The 18,896-nt window shown below is 36.1% G+C and overlaps 1 pseudogene; it reads left to right on the forward strand.

Moving 5' to 3' along the window:
* Positions 1-11,335: 11,335 nt before the first annotated feature.
* Positions 11,336-18,526, forward strand: LOC121804065 (annotated as a pseudogene).
* The last annotated feature ends 370 nt before the right edge of the window (positions 18,527-18,896 follow it).

The following is an 18,896-nucleotide window of genomic DNA, read 5'->3' on the forward strand; positions in this document are numbered from 1 at the left end:
TAATTTTGGCCCTCGAGTTTGTTTTCTTTAAGAATTGTAGAAAGAGGATTGAACGACATATTGACGATTTGATTTGCACTACAAAACAGAGTATTTACCATTTGTCATAAACTTATGTAAGAAGTTTGATTAGATTAACCATAAAACTTTTCAAAATCTTGCAACTGTAATATTATAATTTTGTATCCTCCAGAGGAGGTCAATACGCATTAAAATTTTACAATTTTACTGGTCACAATCATCGACGAATAGTCCAGAGACCACAGGGTGGCATGGCCTCCTAATGTTTCCTAAGCAAGAGCACCGAATTTAGCATTACAGAATCTCATTCCTACAACACATTCCCATAACAATGCTCATGTGCTGCGAACAAGATCAAGCTATCCCATAAATCCTGTGTGAACTTCTGAATCTCGCAGTTTCTTAGGATTATTGTCCCCACAGAGCAGGTGACGATAATATTGGAAACTACATTCTAGTTCATACTATTTATATTTGAGAAGTCCGCCTTATGAACTTGCTATTTTCTTAGGATTATTGTCCCCACAAAGCAGGTGGCGATAATATTAGAAAAAAAAACTTCATAAATTGCAGACCAATTGATGGAGACCATATACAAACGTTGAGTTCGTAACTATAGCTTAGATATTTCGGGTTATGGTTTTTCTTTAATTATCCTTAGCCTTTAGACAGATAAAAGCTTAATTAAATTCTGTTGGTATTTAATTTGCTGGATAATTAAATTCTTATTCATAGTTGGCGTCTTCCATTAAGAAAATAATGTTCTAGTATTTAATTCTTATTCATGTCTACTATAAGATATATCTAAAATAATTAAATTATTTAATTCTTAATAAGACATGAAAAATTAAATTCAAATTATTTCCATATTCAAGATTAGGAAGAGATATTTTATTATTTAATGTATGGATACATATCTATCCTTATTAGGATCTCAGATATTTAAATATTAGGAAACTATTAAATTATTTTTAACCATATCATCTAGGAATCAAAATTATATTATTTATTTCCATAGATATAGAAAATAATAAAATTATTCCTAAAATCTAGATTATTATTAGGAAACTATTAAATTATTCTCATCCATATCATCTAGGAATAAAATAATATTATTTATTTCCATAGATATAGATAATAATAAAAATATTCCTAAAATCTAGGTAAATCTTCCAAAAAGATTTTATTTCCATTAAATAATAAAATTTTAATGATATCATTTAATAAAATAATTAAATAATCATTAAAATAATCTTTCATCGTTATCTCATCGTACGAGGTTCGCAAGAACGATGAACGATGAAAATTCGACGAATTCTTTGTCAGAATCCGACGCACACGGCGTCTCAGCCACCGGCGCGGAGGTGGCACGCCAGCGTCTCGGCCAGCGGCTTGTCGGGGTTTGCCAGCGTCTCGGCCAGGAGCGCGCGCGGAGGCGCGGCTCCTCTCAGCCAGCGGCGAGCACCCGTCACGGCGTCTCGGCTCGTCGGGTGCCGACGCTTCTCGGCCAGGCGTACACGCGGTGGCGTGCGCCTCTCGTCCAGCGTCTTGACGCCCGTCTCGGACATCCGAGCCGTCGGGTGGCGCGAGCTCTCGGCCAGCGGCGTGCACGGTGGCGCGCCTGCTCTCGGCCAGCTCCAACCTTCTCTTAGGGTTGCAGCTCTCGGTGCCTGGTGGTTCGGTGGTTCTCGGATGAACCACCACACCACGCTAGCCGCCGTGTCGTTCTCGACGCGGGTGCGTTTGGGGCTTGCGGTCTCGGCCGGCGGCGCGCGCGAGCCCTCGCTCGTCTGCACGTCGCTTCGTGATTGTGACTCCACGGCTCCCACTGTCTTGGCATCCCTACCTCGATTGCACGTATTGTATGATCGAGTAATTCAAGTTCTTTGATTCGATAGTTCTTGAGTTCTTCATGCATAATGAATTAAACAAAACACAAGAACATGCTTCGAAATCAAATAATACATGCATACATGAATTTCGCAAAATTTAAATCCAAATAATCAGAGCCAAAGACTGGCTCTGATACCAATTGAAGGTGTTAGCAGCGGAAGCGTGCATGTTCTAACGGATCACATAATTTGATCTATTTAGCAGATTATCTAGACAAAATCTATTCGCGTAATTATCATATGTAACATGCTCATAACTTGAATTAAAACATTCTTTAGCATATAAAATCCCTAAAACATGCTTACTACGGAATTAGTCAATTTACCTCGTTGATTCAATCAAGAATTGATGATGGCTTGTGTCCCAGATATTTGTGTGGGCAAATCTCACCAGAATACTAGGACTCGAATAATGAAGACAGAACTCAGCTCACGGAAGAAGTAATTTTCGAACTCTCTCTCTTTAGAGGGGCGGGGGGGGGGGGGGGGCGAAAATTGGGAGCAATAATAATTGTTATTTCTGTCTCCTTTATTCTCCTATTTATATTAAGTCACATATTAGGCCCAGTTAGGGATCTAAGGAAGAATTTGGACATGGCCTCACCCAATTAGCTTTTTACTAATTAAATTGAACCCACAATTTAATATAAGCTTATATTGGAATATTACAAGCAGACACTACAGAAGTAATATTGCACTGCATTTCCAAATCCGAAATTACAAGTATTCCGGGTTTCCTTCTATTTGTTTAATTCATTTCCCGTGCTTAAGATAGAAACATCCATTAATTAATTAATGTTTGTTATGGACTTAATTAATTAACATATTTTATTCTCCAAGAGTGGACTTAGCAAGAAACTCTTATTTATTATTCATAGAGTAATTAAACTCCAACTAGTTAGGTTCTGAATAATAAACCCTTGTTTCGAGCTCCTCTTGTGGATGTTATCAAACGAGACTCTACTCGCGCACGATTCAACATAATAGCAATCTTAGCACCGCTAGATAATGATCACCACTACCCAATATACCTGGATCGTTGGGTGACGAAAAACCCGCACCTTTGGTAAGTCAAAGTAGTAGATACTCAATATCGTATGCTCAATGCTAACGTACATTGATTAAGAAATTAATTATCACGACCTCGTCTTCCAGTAGATAGTATAAAGACTCGTCTTGCTGTTAGATCCATTCAGTGTTATACCACACCAACGTCATCATATTTCAATAAGGCTTAGAAATAATCGGACTGACATTGCAACCTTTCACGATAGGTATTCTAGGTCTATCTGGGTTGTGAAATTCTTGTTTTTCTTTGTTCAGAACTGACCGCGTATCTTAAATTGAGCGCATCCCACAACCGGTCTACTAGAACAAAGACTTAGACTTATGTTATGTTCGCTTATACATTTAAATATGCAATAAACATACATTAAATGTAAAACAACATTATGACAAAAATAATCTGTTGCATTTATTGGAAAATAATTATTAGAGTTTTACAGTATTCAATCACTCGAAAGGTGATTTCTAGTATACAAACCCTAACAATAACACACTTAAAATTAAAAGTGTGATTTATACACACCTTTAAAGTAATTTAACTAAAATCCCAATTTTGCTTTGCGATCTACGACTCTTATTTCTTCTTCAAATTTTTGCTCTCGTCTCCAACTACTATTCTATTTTTCTTTCTGTTATTTCATTTTTCCTTTTCTCCCTTTTTCTTCTTCTTCCAAACTCACTACCTCTGCGTATATATATATATATATATATATATATATATATATATATATATATGTATGTATATATATATATATATATATAGAGGTGTGATCAAATACAAACTCTCATTTATCATGCAAACTACAAACTCTAATCACACACCATCATTGTAACTAATCTACGGCTGTTAGGAGGTTACAAATTTGATGTCACCGGGCAGTACAATTTATGTCAGCGGGGCCTGTATATGGAAATATTTTTTGCCGGCAGTTACATACATCCTCATTTCACTCCAATTCTGCTTTGATTTTGTTGTTGATCCTCCTGTTATTTTTGTTGTTGACATTGCTGAAGGTGTGTTGCTGACATTATTAATTTGATGTTGACATTTGGTGTTAACATTATTGGAAATGTACATTTTTAGAGTTGGTGTTGTCATTGTTGCCAAACGAATGATTTTAGAGTTGTTGTTTACATTGTTGTTGACATCGTTGATGGTGTGTTGATCACATTCTGCTTTGATTTTGTTGTTGCTCCTCCTGTTATTTTTGTTGTTGACATTGCTGAAGGTGTGTTGCTGACATTATTAGTTTGTTGTTGACATTTGGTGTTAACATTATTGGAAATGTATGATTTTCCATTGTTGATGAAAATTGGGGTTTTCAACGGAAACCTCACCTCCGGCTGACGCTCCAGCCGCTTGACCCGCTCGCCTCGCAGAACTCATGTCAACGCGATCCTTGAAGAACGGCGATTGCGTGGGGTACAAATTCGAAACGGTGGAATGGAGGAAATTGGAGAGGTGAGACGTGTTTAATGGGTGGAGCGTTGAACATGCTTAATTGATGGAATGGAAGAGAGAGGGGAAGACGTGATAAATGAGAGGTGCAATGAATAGCCGACATTATTGGGATTGCTTAATCTAAACGGATTTTGTGATTTCAGCTTATAATTTTTGTCCCAAAAGTAACCCTTGGTGACCGATTTTATAAGCTGTGTTGACATGTGTAGAGACCATAAATTACAACCGTTGATTAAATATACTTAATGGATGAGATTATAGTTTGTATCTTAGGGAGTTTGTATATTATCATGACCCTATATATATATATATATATATATATATATATATATATATAAATATGCAAAGACAGTTATTAAAAAAAATTAACTTAAAGCTACCGATATCAATTATAAATATTAAAATAAAAAGCAGCATGCATACTATATAGTCCACTCTTTGACATTTGTCCAATAAGATTAGTGACACTATTAACTAGTGGCCACGTACATGCTAACACATACACATATATTTTTTTAAACTCTGCTACTACCATTATTTATATCTGATTTAGGATCACTATCAATATATATATATATATATATATATATATATATTCCCTGCACTACACACTCCCATGCACACATATACGTAATATTACACATGCACTTGTACTTAAATTAGCTATTCAAGGTCGCATACCCATTCACACTTATATATAGGAAAATGATCAATACAAAACTTGATCTTAATACAAAATCCAGACCAAATCCTGACCATGAGATTTGACAATCCAATGGTCAATAATTAAACAAAAACATGGAGGGTCATTGTAAAGCAGTTTTAGGTCATATTATAAACTTTGGGTTTGAGGTCATGTTAAGATCATTTCATGTCATCCTTACTAAAATGACGTAAAAATAAGCTTACAATGACCTAAAAATGACTTTTGTATGCTTGGTTCTGCATTTTTGTATTAACAATGGTTTTGCATGGATCAAAACCCCTTTTATATATATATATATATATATATATATATATATATATATATATATATATATATATATATATAAAAGTGATCAAGATATAACTAATCTTAAGTGTATAACTAGAGAACAAATCTCAGCCACACATCTTAATAGAACAAATATTATTTATTTTAATAATACAAAATAGGCCAAGAGTATTTTTGGAAATTACATTATGAAATTTAAATCAAATTATGTAGCCAAGTGCGACAAGGCCAAGGCCGCCAGCTCCTCCGCCGACCTCCTCGGCGCCGCCTCCGAGTACGGCAAGCTCGACTCCACCCAGCTCTTTTTCTGTGGTGATCGTGGATCCGATTGATTGATAATTTGATGATTTGACTTGATCCGAATTTTGTTCTGTTTTGGTCGGATTCAATCCTTAATTGCGAATCTCCGATTGTTAGTTTTAGCTGTTTCGTTGATTTTAGCTGGTTTTTCACTTTATGATATGTTTTTTGCTTGATTGTGTGTGATTACGTTTATTATTGTGATGGAAGAGTTGCTGTAGGCTAGGTTGAGATTCGATTTTTTGGGGGAAATAATCGTGGAAGTACTTGTTGGTTGCATTACTTCCTGATTTGGGGAAATGAGAGTTTCTGTGTGCTATGTTGATGGATCTTCTGGATTCAACTAGCTAGCATCAAATCAAAATCTATTAGCATCGCCACCGGAACGTGATGAGAAATGAACAATCTTGTTCTTGAATAGCTATGCTAACTTTTCCAGCTCCTTGGCTAGAATTTGGTAAAAGCAAGATTTTACCACATCACTATTAGTATAATTTTACTTCACTCTTGTTTACAAAACACATCACTCTTAGCATGATATTACTTCACTCTTGTTTACAAAACACATCACTCTTAGCATGATTTTACTTCACTCTTGTTTACAAAACACATCACTCTTTTTATGATTGCACTTCACTCTTGTTTACAAAACACATCACTCTTATTAGTATTTTACTTCACTATTGTATACAAAACACATCACTCTTAGCATGATTTTACTTCACTCTTGTTTACAAAACACATCACTCTTACTATGATTTTACTTCACTCTTGTTTACAAAACACATCACTCTTATTATGATTTTACTTCACTGTTTTTTACAAAACACATCACTCTTAGCATGATTATACTTCACTCTTGTTTACAAAACACATCACTCTTATTATGATTTTACTTCACTCTTGATTACAAAACACATCACTCTTATTATGATTTTACTTCACTGTTTTTTACAAAACACATCACTCTTATCATGATTTTATTTCACTCTTGTTTACAAAACACATCACTTTTAGTATGATTTTACTTCACTCTTGTTTACAAAACACATCACTCTTAACATGATTTTACTTCACTCTTGTTTACAAAACACGTCACTCTTAGCATGATTTTACTTCACTCTTGTTTACAAAACACATCACTCTTATTATGATTTTACTTCAATATTGTTTACAAAACACATCATTCTTAGCATGATTTTACTTCACTCTTGTTTACAAAATACATCACTCTTAGCATGATTTTACTTCACTCTTGTTTACAAAACACATCACTATTAGCATGTGTTATTTACAAAACACATCCCAAATTAAATAACTACTGACCCGTAACACCCCACCCCTATTACACGTATACTCCCATTCCAAAACCCACTTTTCCACTCCAAAATATTTTTTAATAAAAGAAAACAAATTCAAAGGGAAACACAGCTTTCACTCCCGAAACTCCCGTCGGCTGCTCTATCTCTCCCTACTATGTTTTCCAAAAAATTTGCAGTTACTAATAAATTAAGCTCCCAATTCACTTCTCTTTCTCTCGATTTTTCGCACCAGAAAATGAAAACTCCAAATTAAAGGGTAAACCCCAAAACACATCACACTTTATGTTATGGTCAACAAAGCATCGACTGCCAGAAATCCAGATACAGATCGTCTGATTCCTTCGCCCAACAGCGTGCTCCCCTCCACCTCCTCCGGGGAGTTTTAATTTTCCAGAACAGAGAAGAGGAGAAGAGAGAATAAGAAATCGCGGTTGTTTTTCAATTGAAATCAATTTGGCGACCTAACCTGATTTTGTTATCAAGCATTAACAAAATTACCATAATACCCCTCCTTGTTATTATGGAGTAAATTTGTGATTGAAGGAACTAATTTCTCCTTAAATTAGAAAATTGCATGTATTAATACTAGCCCTTGATTTTCTTGATCTTGTGGCTATGATTTGTTCTCTAGTTATAGGTGTAAGGGGCTCTTGCCCTAGATCACTACTATATATATATATATATATATAGGGGTGCATTATAATGATAACCCCAATTTCCGTAATAACCCTATAACCAAATCTGGACCACACATTTTTAAAATCACACGGTTCATATTCAAACTTAGATTTACTTCATAAAAAAAAGCGCGTGGGTAAATATGTCATTTCACTCATGATAAAACTTACGTATCCAAATTTCGCTCATTTAATTTCTGAATTTCGCTCATTTTATCATTTTATCAGTCAGTCAAAAGTATCATTTTATCAACTCAGAGTATCATTCTAGCCGGGAAAACTATCATTCTATGCAATAAACCTAACATATATCATTTTATCAGTCAGTCAAAAGTATCATTTTATCAACTCAGAGTATCATTCTATCCGGTAAAACTATTATTTTATCAGTTTTATGTCATTTTGTCACGTTAAAGTATCATTTTATCAGCTTATATGCAATTTCTTCAGCTAAACTATCATTTTTATAAGGTTACTGTCATTTTATCCGCTTAGATTATCATTTTATCAGGTAAAAGTATCATTTTATTAAACAAAAATGTCATTATATACACCAAAAATACCTATCATTATATCGGCTGAAAGTATCATTCTACCCGACAAAACTATCATTCTATCGGCTGAAAGTATCATTCTATCCGGAAAAACTATAATTTTATTAGTTTTATGTCATTTTGTCACGTTAAAGTATCATTTTATCAGCTTATATACAATTTCTTCAGCTACACTATCATTTTTATAAGGTTACTGTCATTTTATCCGCTTAGATTATCATTTTATCAGGTAAAAGTATCATTTTATTAAACAAAAATGTCATTTTATACACCAAAAATACCTATCATTCTATCGGCTGAAAGTATCATTCTACCCGGCAAAACTACTATTCTATCGGCTGAAAGTATCATTCTATCCGGCAAAACTATCATTTTAGGCAGTAAACCTAACATTTATAAGCTAAAAGTATCATTTTATCAACTCAGAGTATCATTCTATCCGGAAAAACTATCATTTTTATAAGGTTTCTGTAATTTTATCCGCTTAGATTATCATTTTATCAGGTAAAAGTATCATTTTATTAAACAAAAATATCATTTTATACACCAAAAATACTTATCATTCTATCGGCTAAAAGTATCATTCTACCCGGCAAAACTATTATTCTATCGGTTGAAAGTATCATTCTATCCGGCAAAACTATCATTTTATGCAGTAAACCTAACATTTATAAGCTAAAAGTATCATTTTATCAACTCAGAGTATCATTCTATCCGGCAAAACTATCATTCTATGCAATAAACCTATCATTTTATCAGTCGGTCAAAAGTATCATTTTATCAATTCAGAGTATCATTCTATCCGGCAAAACTATCATTCTATGCAATAAACCTATCATTTTATCATTTTATTAGTCGGTCAAAAGTATCATTTTATCAACTCAGAGTATCATTCTATCCGACAAAACTATCATTCTATGCAATAAACCTATCATTTTATCATTTTATCCGTCAGTCAAAAGTATCATTTTATCAACTCAGAGTATCATTCTATCCGACAAAACTATCATTCTATGCAATAAACCTATCATTTTATCATTTTATCAGTCAGTTAAAAGTATCATTTTATCAACTCAGAGTATCATTCTTTCCTGCAAAACTATCATTCTATGTAATAAACCTATCATTTTATCATTTTACGTGATATTTGGTGAAATTCAGAAATTAAATGAGGGAAATGACAGTTTTACCCCCGTGCTTTTTTTTATGAAGTAAATCTAAGTTTGAATCTCAAAACTATCATTTTATGCAATAAACCTATCATTTTATAATTTTACGTGATATTTGGCAAAATTCAGAAATTAAATGAGAGAAATGACAGTTTTACCCCCTCGTTTTTTTTTATGAAGTAAATCTAAGTTTGAATCTCAACCGCATGATTAGAAATATGTGTGGTCCAGATTTGGTTATAGGGTTATTACGATATTTAGGGGTTATCATGTGATCACGACTCTCTCTCTCTATATATTATATATATATATATATATGGGTGCATTATAATGATAACCCCAATTTCCGTAATAACCCTATAACTACATCTGGACCACACATTTTTAAAATCACGTGGTCTAGATTCAAACTTAGCTTTCCTTCATAAAAAAGGCGCAGAGGGTAAATATGTCATTTCGCTCATTTAATTTCTGAATTTCTCTCATGATAAAATTTACGTATTCAAATTTCGCTCATTTAAATACGTAAAATCTTATTTCCCATGATATACAGATGTATGAGGTTCAGTTACACGTATGTATGTATGTATATGGCGTCTGAGTCTTTTATATTGATGTGGATTGGTTGTGAACTAGATTCAACATGGATAGAGTAAATTGAATTGTGTTTTGACAGTCTGCATAATCGTGTGGATGCATAATAAATTCTTGTCAGTTATCATTTTATCATTTTATCAGTCAAAAGTATCATTTTATCAACTCAGAGTATCATTTGATCCGGCAAAACTATCATTCTATGCAATAAACCTAACATATATCATTTTATCAGTCAAAAGTATCATTTTATCAACTCAGAGTATCATTCTATCCGGCAAAACTATCATTCTATGCAATAAACCTAACATATATCATTTTATCATTTTATCAGTCAAAAGTATCATTTTATCAACTCAGAGTATCATTCTATCCGGCAAAACTATCATTCTATGCAATAAACCTAACATATATTATTTTATCATTTTATCAGTCAAAAGTATCATTTTATCAACTCAGAGTATCATTCTATCCGGCAAAACTATCATTCTATGCAATAAACCTAACATATATCATTTTATCATTTTACGTAATATATTTGGCGAAATTCAAAAATTAAATGAGAGAAATGACATCTTTACCCCCGCGCTTTTTTTTATGAAGTAAATCTAAGTTTGAATCTCAACCACAAGATTAGAAAATATGTGTGGTTCAGATTTGGTTATAGGGTTATTACGATATTTAGAGGTTATCATATGATCACAACTCTCTCTCTCTCTATATATATATATATAACATATAATTATGTAAATAACATAATAAATATGCAATAATAAATGACTATATATCAATATGCAAATTGATGCATGTTTCGGGTTAGGGATGTCACAGTAAGGACTTATTCCGCTGTACTTTTGTTAAGTGAGAATTTCAAAGTCTCACCACCGAACTCTGATTTAGTTGATGGGATGATTATTCTATTTCTGAGACCATGTAATTGAATATTTGGCTTCTATTTTATGGTATCAATTGATTTAGCCTTTTCGGCAAGTTCCTTGAGTTCTACCCCTTACGGAAATAGATTAGATTGAAAAGGCATAAAAATAGAAATATAAATAATTAAAATAAAATTAGTATTTAATATATTTAATTAAAAAATTTGAGTTTGACGTAGATAGTTAGATGATCTAACCTCAAAATATTTTCTAGTCATCTAATCCATTAGGCATGTAACTTTACATATATAACCCCCATATCTCACCAAGCTTTTTAATTAAACACACAACATTTGTGGAACTCTCCAAGTCCAGTGCAAGTGCAGTAACACTTTTCCGGCGACGAAAGAATGGCGAACATGGAGGTGATCCGTCGTGCTTCCGGTCCAGCCACCGTGTTCGCGATCGGCACCGCCACGCCACCAAATTGCGTTGAGCAGAGCACGTTTCCTGATTACCACTTCCGCGTCACAAACAGTGAGCATAAGGTCGACCTCAAAAACAAATTCAAGCGTATATGTAAGATCTCATACTATTTCCTAGTATTCTATAATACTTCATCCGTCCCATTAATTGGCACCATTTTTCTTTTTCGTCTGCCCCCCAATAAATATTTGACACCCTTACATTTTACTACTTCTAGTATTGGACTCCACGTTCCACCAACTCATTCCACTCACATTTTATTATAAAACTAGTTTTAACCCACTTGCGATGCACGACGAAATATTTTTTTATCATACGATTTTAAATTGTTAATTGATTAACACAAGATCATGTTTTGATTCCGAAAACAACTTGGTAGTATTGCAAGTTTTAAAATTAGACGATTGCTTTTCAAACCTCAAAACGGTTTTAAAATTGTATTTTGAAGTATAAAAGCGCCGACGCAGAATTGTATTGTCACAAAATTGTGTGTAATCTTTTTTGTATCCTGTATCCATTTAAATTAGTACTATATTTTATCATAGTCGAGCTTCATTACATTGCAATATAGTGACCCTAATACGCTAAAAAACCAAACCTTGAAACCTAAATCCTAAACCCTTAACGTTAAAATATAATCATCATGACCAACAAATGAGCCAAATATAAATAAAATCCTCCCTCTGTCCCAGTTCAATTTTCCTTTGTTAATCACTTTAAAACAAACTTTCATAATAGAAAAAAATAAAAAGAATATCATAACTTCATGTTAAACATTATGAAGAGTATTGGAAAATATGGAGGGAGTGAAAAACGTGATGAAAAAAAATATGTGAGTGGATAAATTACCAAATGTCATATATTTATAGTCCAAAAAATAGAAGATAACTCCTCAAAACTTTTTCACTTTCTTCACCTATTATTAAAAATTTTAAACCTTTTAATTTCCCAAAAATATAAAACTAAGCATTACATAAATGTTATCAAATTTTGAAAAATGAATGACAATAATTTCCGCCATTGTATTTGTATGAAATGAGTAACGAATAAATGTATAATAAATTTTCGAAAATGAAATGGAAGGCCATTGAAGCAATAATCTCATAATTTACTTTACAACCTTTCGGTTAATCCGCATACTCATACAACAAAAGGTCATTATTCCTTATATTTATAAATACCAATCAATGGCAATATTAAATCTCCGTAAATATCATTATGGATTCTATATAATTGTATAAAATACTTCAACACCAATGTAGAGACTTTAATATCATGGGGATATTGAAACCTCAACAAAATTCAGTAAAAACCAAAACTTTTCATTTTGTCCACTAATGATTAGAATGAAATAAAACCTTTTAATTTCCTCAATATTAAAACCCCGCAAATTGGAAATTATAAATTTTATATCAATACGTTATTAACTACGGTTAAATTTTATTGGATTGTATTTTATATTTTATTATTAATCAAAGTAATGAAATATGAAAAGACCCTGAAAATGAGAGAGAAAATTAACTGATTGAATTAAATAATTTTGTATTATATTATTAATTTTCTCACAAACTCCATGCTTCATGTTGCGCAAGCAATAGACGTGGAAAGCAATGCATCATTATTAGCAGGTTTTCAAATTCCATGCTTCAATTTAATTGTTTTATGACATTCAAGTTTTTTTCAATAGCCAATGAAATTCTAATATGCCTAAGAAATATTGAATATAAGAAAAATTATAACTTCATAATGTTGCTCTTGAAAGCAAGCATGAAAGCAGTAATGTAATTCTTGAAAGCAAGAATGAAAGCAAGAGAGGTAAACCAGTATGTCAATATCTTGAATTGTTTATAATTTCATGCATATTGAGTAATCGGTGATCCGATAATTCTACGAGTTAAGTAAGGTAAAACTGAATAGCCGAAAATCTCCAACTAAACTATGTCTTACCATATGATAATATCTATTTTTTCAAACCAACAGGTTGTGGATTCATATCTTGGTACAGAATTGTTACTTTTCAAGCTTTCTCAAGGCAAAAGTATACCTGCAAAAATAAGTGAAGATTTTATAAAATAGTTGCCCACATATTTTTTAATTGTTTGCAATAATATAATGAATAGAATAAAATACAGTAATAAAAAGGAAAGATAAGAAACTAAAATAAGATAAGCATCAAAAGTAAAATAACATAATTAAAAACACAAATTAGATTAAATAGCTGGCAGAGCAAGATAATACTCCACATGATTTGACGGACATAAGCATCTTTACTGAAATAGTATTTTTTATTAAAAGAATTGGTATTTATAGAAGATTTGATAGTAACTTAATGGTATAGTATTATTTATTGTAAATTAAATTAATAATAATTATCCTCTATATCTTGTGACCTTTCAAATTATTCAAGTGGAAGTGAAGAGACAAAACACATTTTTTTAAATTAAATTTGGCCGTTTGTAGCGGCACACTACGCACCTTTGTGAGAAAGTTTTTATTCTTAAATGTCTAGATTGTAGTATTTAAATTATATATTTAAGCTTAAATGATAATTCCATAAATACTCCCAAAACTCCCCCTTTATATATGTATAGATAGATAGATTAATATATAAAACTAAGACTCATATTCCACTAATTTTTTCCACTTACTTTCACTATATTTCTTAAAACCCATGCCAAGTCAAACGGTGTCAATTAATGGGGGACGAAGGGAGTAAATCAACTTTGATTCAAGCTTCTCGTGATTGATTTCTGTTACTAATTTATTTCAAATTCAGGCGAGAACACGACGATCAAGAAATGGTACATGCATCTAACATAAGACCACCTGAAACAGAGCCCTAACATCGCCGCCTACGCTGCGCCGTCACTCAACGCGAGGCAGGACATGGTGGCGGTGGAGGTGCCGAAGTTGGGCCAACAAGCTGCAGAGAAAGCCATAGCGGAATGGGCCCAGCCCAAATCCAACCTCACTTGCCTCAACTTCTGCACTAGCACTATCTCCGTCGACATGCCCGGCGCCGACTATGTCCTCTCTAACCTCCGCGGCCTCCCTCCGTCATTCGTACCATACTGTGCCAGCACGGCTGCTACGGCGGCACCTCCGCACTCCGCCTCGCCAAGGACATGGCCGAGAACAACGCTGCCGCCCGCGTTCTCATAGCCTGCTGCGAGGTCACGGCCATGCTCTTCCGTGGCCCCCACGAGGCCCATGTCGGGGACCTCGTGGGCCTGGTGCTTTTTGGGGACGTTGCCGCGGCATTGATCGTCGGCTCCGATCCGGTGGTCGGGGCCGGAGAGCGGCCTCTCTTTCAGATCGTTTCCGGGGCTCAAACGACTGTCCCCGGAAGCGAAGGGAGGATAGCATGCGTGAAGCCGGGCTGCTTGTGGATCTGATGAGGGATATCCCGGGCCTTGTCTCGGGTAGTATTGAGGAGATTTTGAAGGAGGCTTTTGGGTCGTTTGGGATCTCGGATTGGAATGAAATATTTTGGATTGGTGGGCCTGCGATATTTAATAGGATGGAAATGGGCTTGGGATTAAGGCCCGATAAAATGCTGTGTTCGCGCCACGTGTTGAGTGAGTACGGGAATGTGTCTAGTCCTTCCGTGTTATTTGTATTGGATGCAATGAGGAAGTTCTCGGTGGAGGAGGGGAGAAGCACCACCGGTGAGGGGCTCGATTAGGTGGTGATGTTTGGGTTCGGGCCGGGCCTCATGGTGGAATCCCTTGTGCTACGGAGTATGCCGATTGGTTGATTATGACTGTATGATTCCAAAATGCTAAGGGCGTTGAAAGAGCAGGTTTCGGTCAGGTGTCGTTAAAGCGAAGGTATATCCTACTGATCAGTATGAAATCCCTGGCTAAGCCTGAACCTGGTATCAATAAATCCTCAACCCTCTTCTACTGGGTAGTATACTGAAGGTAGGGGTCGAATCCCACAGAGATGGTGACGATTTGGAGTGATTGTGGTGATATTCTGGAAGGGTTTGGTTAGCTACCACGCTTTGGGTTGAGACTTTATCTAGGCTGGAAGTTAAGATGTTACTCTACTGATTAGGAGGTGTCAGAGACGATTGATAAGCAGCTGTGTACGTGAGAGTATGGGACATTGTGTCTCTAAAAATATGTGTAAGGTACGGGATTACTATAAAAATCTAAACGGAATATCAGAGGAAAAGAGGTAGTTAGGTGACTAGACTGACAGATCTGTAGGGTAGCAACTGAAAAGATAGAAAAAGTAAAGGACAAAAGAAAAAAGTAACTAAAAAGTAAAAGTGGTCCCAAACTTGGATGTGGATGTTATCTTCTTCAACATGAATAAACTCAGATCAACAATCTCAGATTTCATGAACGAGAAACACAGATTAACAAACTTCACAGCTCAGATACAAAATTAAAAACTCCAAATCAAAAGATTAATCTAGAGAAACTGAAATCATGCTTACTGGGTGACATGTAAGGTTGCAGAAACTACGTAAACTAAGCTTTCACATTTAACCATTTCAGATCTAAAATCTAACAGCTATCTAGACTTGCAAACTCAGGCAAATTAACTACAGAAATGAAAACATGCGATTCGACACTGGAAATTACCGTAACTACTGGATTTAAGCTACCTAGGCAGAATGAAACAGATTCAACAGACAACGATGCTCAAAGACAACTTCATTGCATAAAAGGTGTTTGGATCTAAACGAAATTCTACAAAAGCAAACGGAAATTGAAAGTGCAACAGGTCCAACGTAAGGAAACACATAAAGATTAACTAAGAAAGCAATTAAAGATTGTTTGCCACTCAGGGCGATGAAACTGCTAACTCTACGGAGCACGCTGGCTGGAACGAGATAATGTGGAACTTCGGCGAACTGATGAGCTTTAGGTGACCATGGCTGTCGGCGAGGAATGAGAATATGAAGTATAATGCTAAAGGTTTGATCTACCGAAGAGAGATTGCTAACTAAGCGTAGGAGTTCATGAACTAATTGATGATGATTCTCTCTCCGAGTGGCTTCCTTTTATAGGGAGGCCTGCCCTTGATTTTTAGGGTAGACTTCAAACATGAAGTGACTCTTTTGCCCCCTTGCTTGCGGCTAATCTTCCCAGCTATCCTTCTTCTCCATCTCGAGCCTTTTTAGCATGCATACTGGTCAGGATAGCAACATCCTGATGCCCTTTTTTTGGGGGGGGGGGTTTCCTACTGCCTTCAGTGTTGCTACACGCGGTCACTTTACCCTAGGCACCTTGTGACAGCCACTCTTTTCTTTTCTGAATTAGTGGAAAGTGGTTCCACTTTAGGCTTTTAACTCACATTTTAAGAGGGCTTTTGTGTTTGGGCTCTAAGTGTGGGCTTTTCTCTCATACTCGCATCATCTATACTGACTAGGAGATACTAAGGGGGGGCGGTTTCCATTTTCCAGCATGTCCTATCTCCCTCAATTCCCCTCACCGTCAGTTCGAGACGGTTGAGTTTTAAGCCCAATCAAATAAAAAACTAGACCTAGACACCACACAAACACTTAAACACAGATAACACATATGTACACATGTCATACTGGCCATTGCATCCCCCCTCCCACTTCACACGTGTCTGCCCTCAGATAAGGCTGTGAAGTGGAAAACAAGGTAATGGCCAGTATGGCTGACACACAGACATACCAAAACAAAACAAGACATACTTATACTAAAAACTTCTCACACTTAGCCTATTTATAGTCTAAGTGTGAGAGTTTAAAATCTAAACAGAAACAATCAAACCTAAACATAATAGGCTAAGTGTAAGTTGACATGCATACGAAAAAGAAAACAGAAAACACAAACACATGCGCCAAAAATAGCAAACCCTTTACTTCTCACACTTAGACTATTGCGTAGGCTAAGTGTTATGAAAGGGGTTTGCTCACGTACTACACAGATTATACTACCTAAAAAAAAGCAAAACACAATTAAAGTACGAAAAACTAAAAACTGAAAATAAAAAGAAAACTAACTGGTCAGGTGGGGTGGTGGTCACTTGTTCCTCCTGCTCCTTAGTGGGGCAGGTTGTGGTGCAGGTGGTTCTTCCGGTTGTTCCTCCTCATTCTCGGACTGCTTGTTCCCAGATTCTGCCGACTCTTCGGCATCTCCTTCCTCTTAATCCGGTTCTTTCATCTCGGGTACTACCTCCTCTGATACTCGTGGTTCATTAGTTCGGCCTCCGTGGCCACTCGGTCCAGATTCACGGACCAACTTCCCGGTTCCCAACTCGTTCAAGATTCTTTCTATCACAGTTGCCAAACGGCTTAACTCCGCTCTTGCTTTTCGATTCTCTTCCGCCAACTCTTCCACTGCTTTTTCCAACCTCTCATGCCTCTGCTCATGCGCTGGTGTTCCCTGGGCTGCTGAATTGACACAGTAATGACTATGCCAGTGTTCATTGTACGTGGCTTCTTATTGTTGGGCTTCTTCTTCATAGGGGCCTTCCCCTTCCGTTTTCTTTCTTCCTGATATCTAGCTTCCTCTCCGTCATCCTCGTCTTTCTGTTCTTCGGGTTCCTTCTCAGCTTGTGTTGAAAATTGATCCTGGGCAGTAGGACTGGTCTCCTTGTGGCCTACTGACCTGGATGCGAGGTCTAGACCCTCAGCCATCCCGTCAGCCTCTTCACCTTGGCCACTCAGTGTTGGAGAGACCTCTAAGTCAATAGTAGGCAAAAACTCCTCCCCAGGTTTTATGGGAGTAGACCTTTCCTCATCACTCAAGATCTCCACCGGATCTGCCTCCGTATTCGGCTTCGCCTTACTAGCTGCCCACTTTCCTAAGTATCGTTGAGATACCCTTTGCGGCTTTGGCTGTTCTGCCTTAGGGTCGCCCTTCAACACCAACTTCCTCTTGACTGCCTTCGGTTTAGTCACCGGAGGTGATACTGGTTTTGGTATCTCCGCTCTTGCTTCTGTTTCTTCTGCTTCCACATGCACATCACTCTTCCCCGCCTCTGTCTGGGGGTTCACTGGCTCTGGCTCTTTCTCTCCTGACCTGCCTTATTCACCTTCTCCTACTGCCCTAGATGTGAGGTTTAGATCCTCAACCATCGTGGCAGTATCATCTTCCCTCTGGTTTACTCCTTCCAAAATCGCCTGAAATTCGTCATCCGTCATTAGGCCTTGTTTCTTGGCCGTCTCATTTAAATCTATCTCTTCCCTCGCCGTTCCTTGAGAAACGGTCCCCGCCGCCGGCGTTTTCTCTGGTTCATCGTCTCCTTGTAGGCTCCCATGTTCCCTGCTTTTCCTCGCTTAACGTTCATCTGAGTCGGAATTGTAATGGGCGGAAATGGGGTCAACCTCCATCGAATCACTTTGTTGTGGAGTTTGGGAGGGTTCCGAAGATTCTGGCGGTACGGTTACCGATGGAGATTTTCTTTCTGGTTGAATTTCGGCGGAAATCGGAATGGAAACAGTTGGTTGTACTGTGGATTGCACATTCGGTTCAGATGGGGCTCCTCTGGTCGCGT

Source organism: Salvia splendens, chromosome 5, assembly GCF_004379255.2.
Source record: "Salvia splendens isolate huo1 chromosome 5, SspV2, whole genome shotgun sequence".
NCBI lineage: Eukaryota > Viridiplantae > Streptophyta > Magnoliopsida > Lamiales > Lamiaceae > Salvia > Salvia splendens.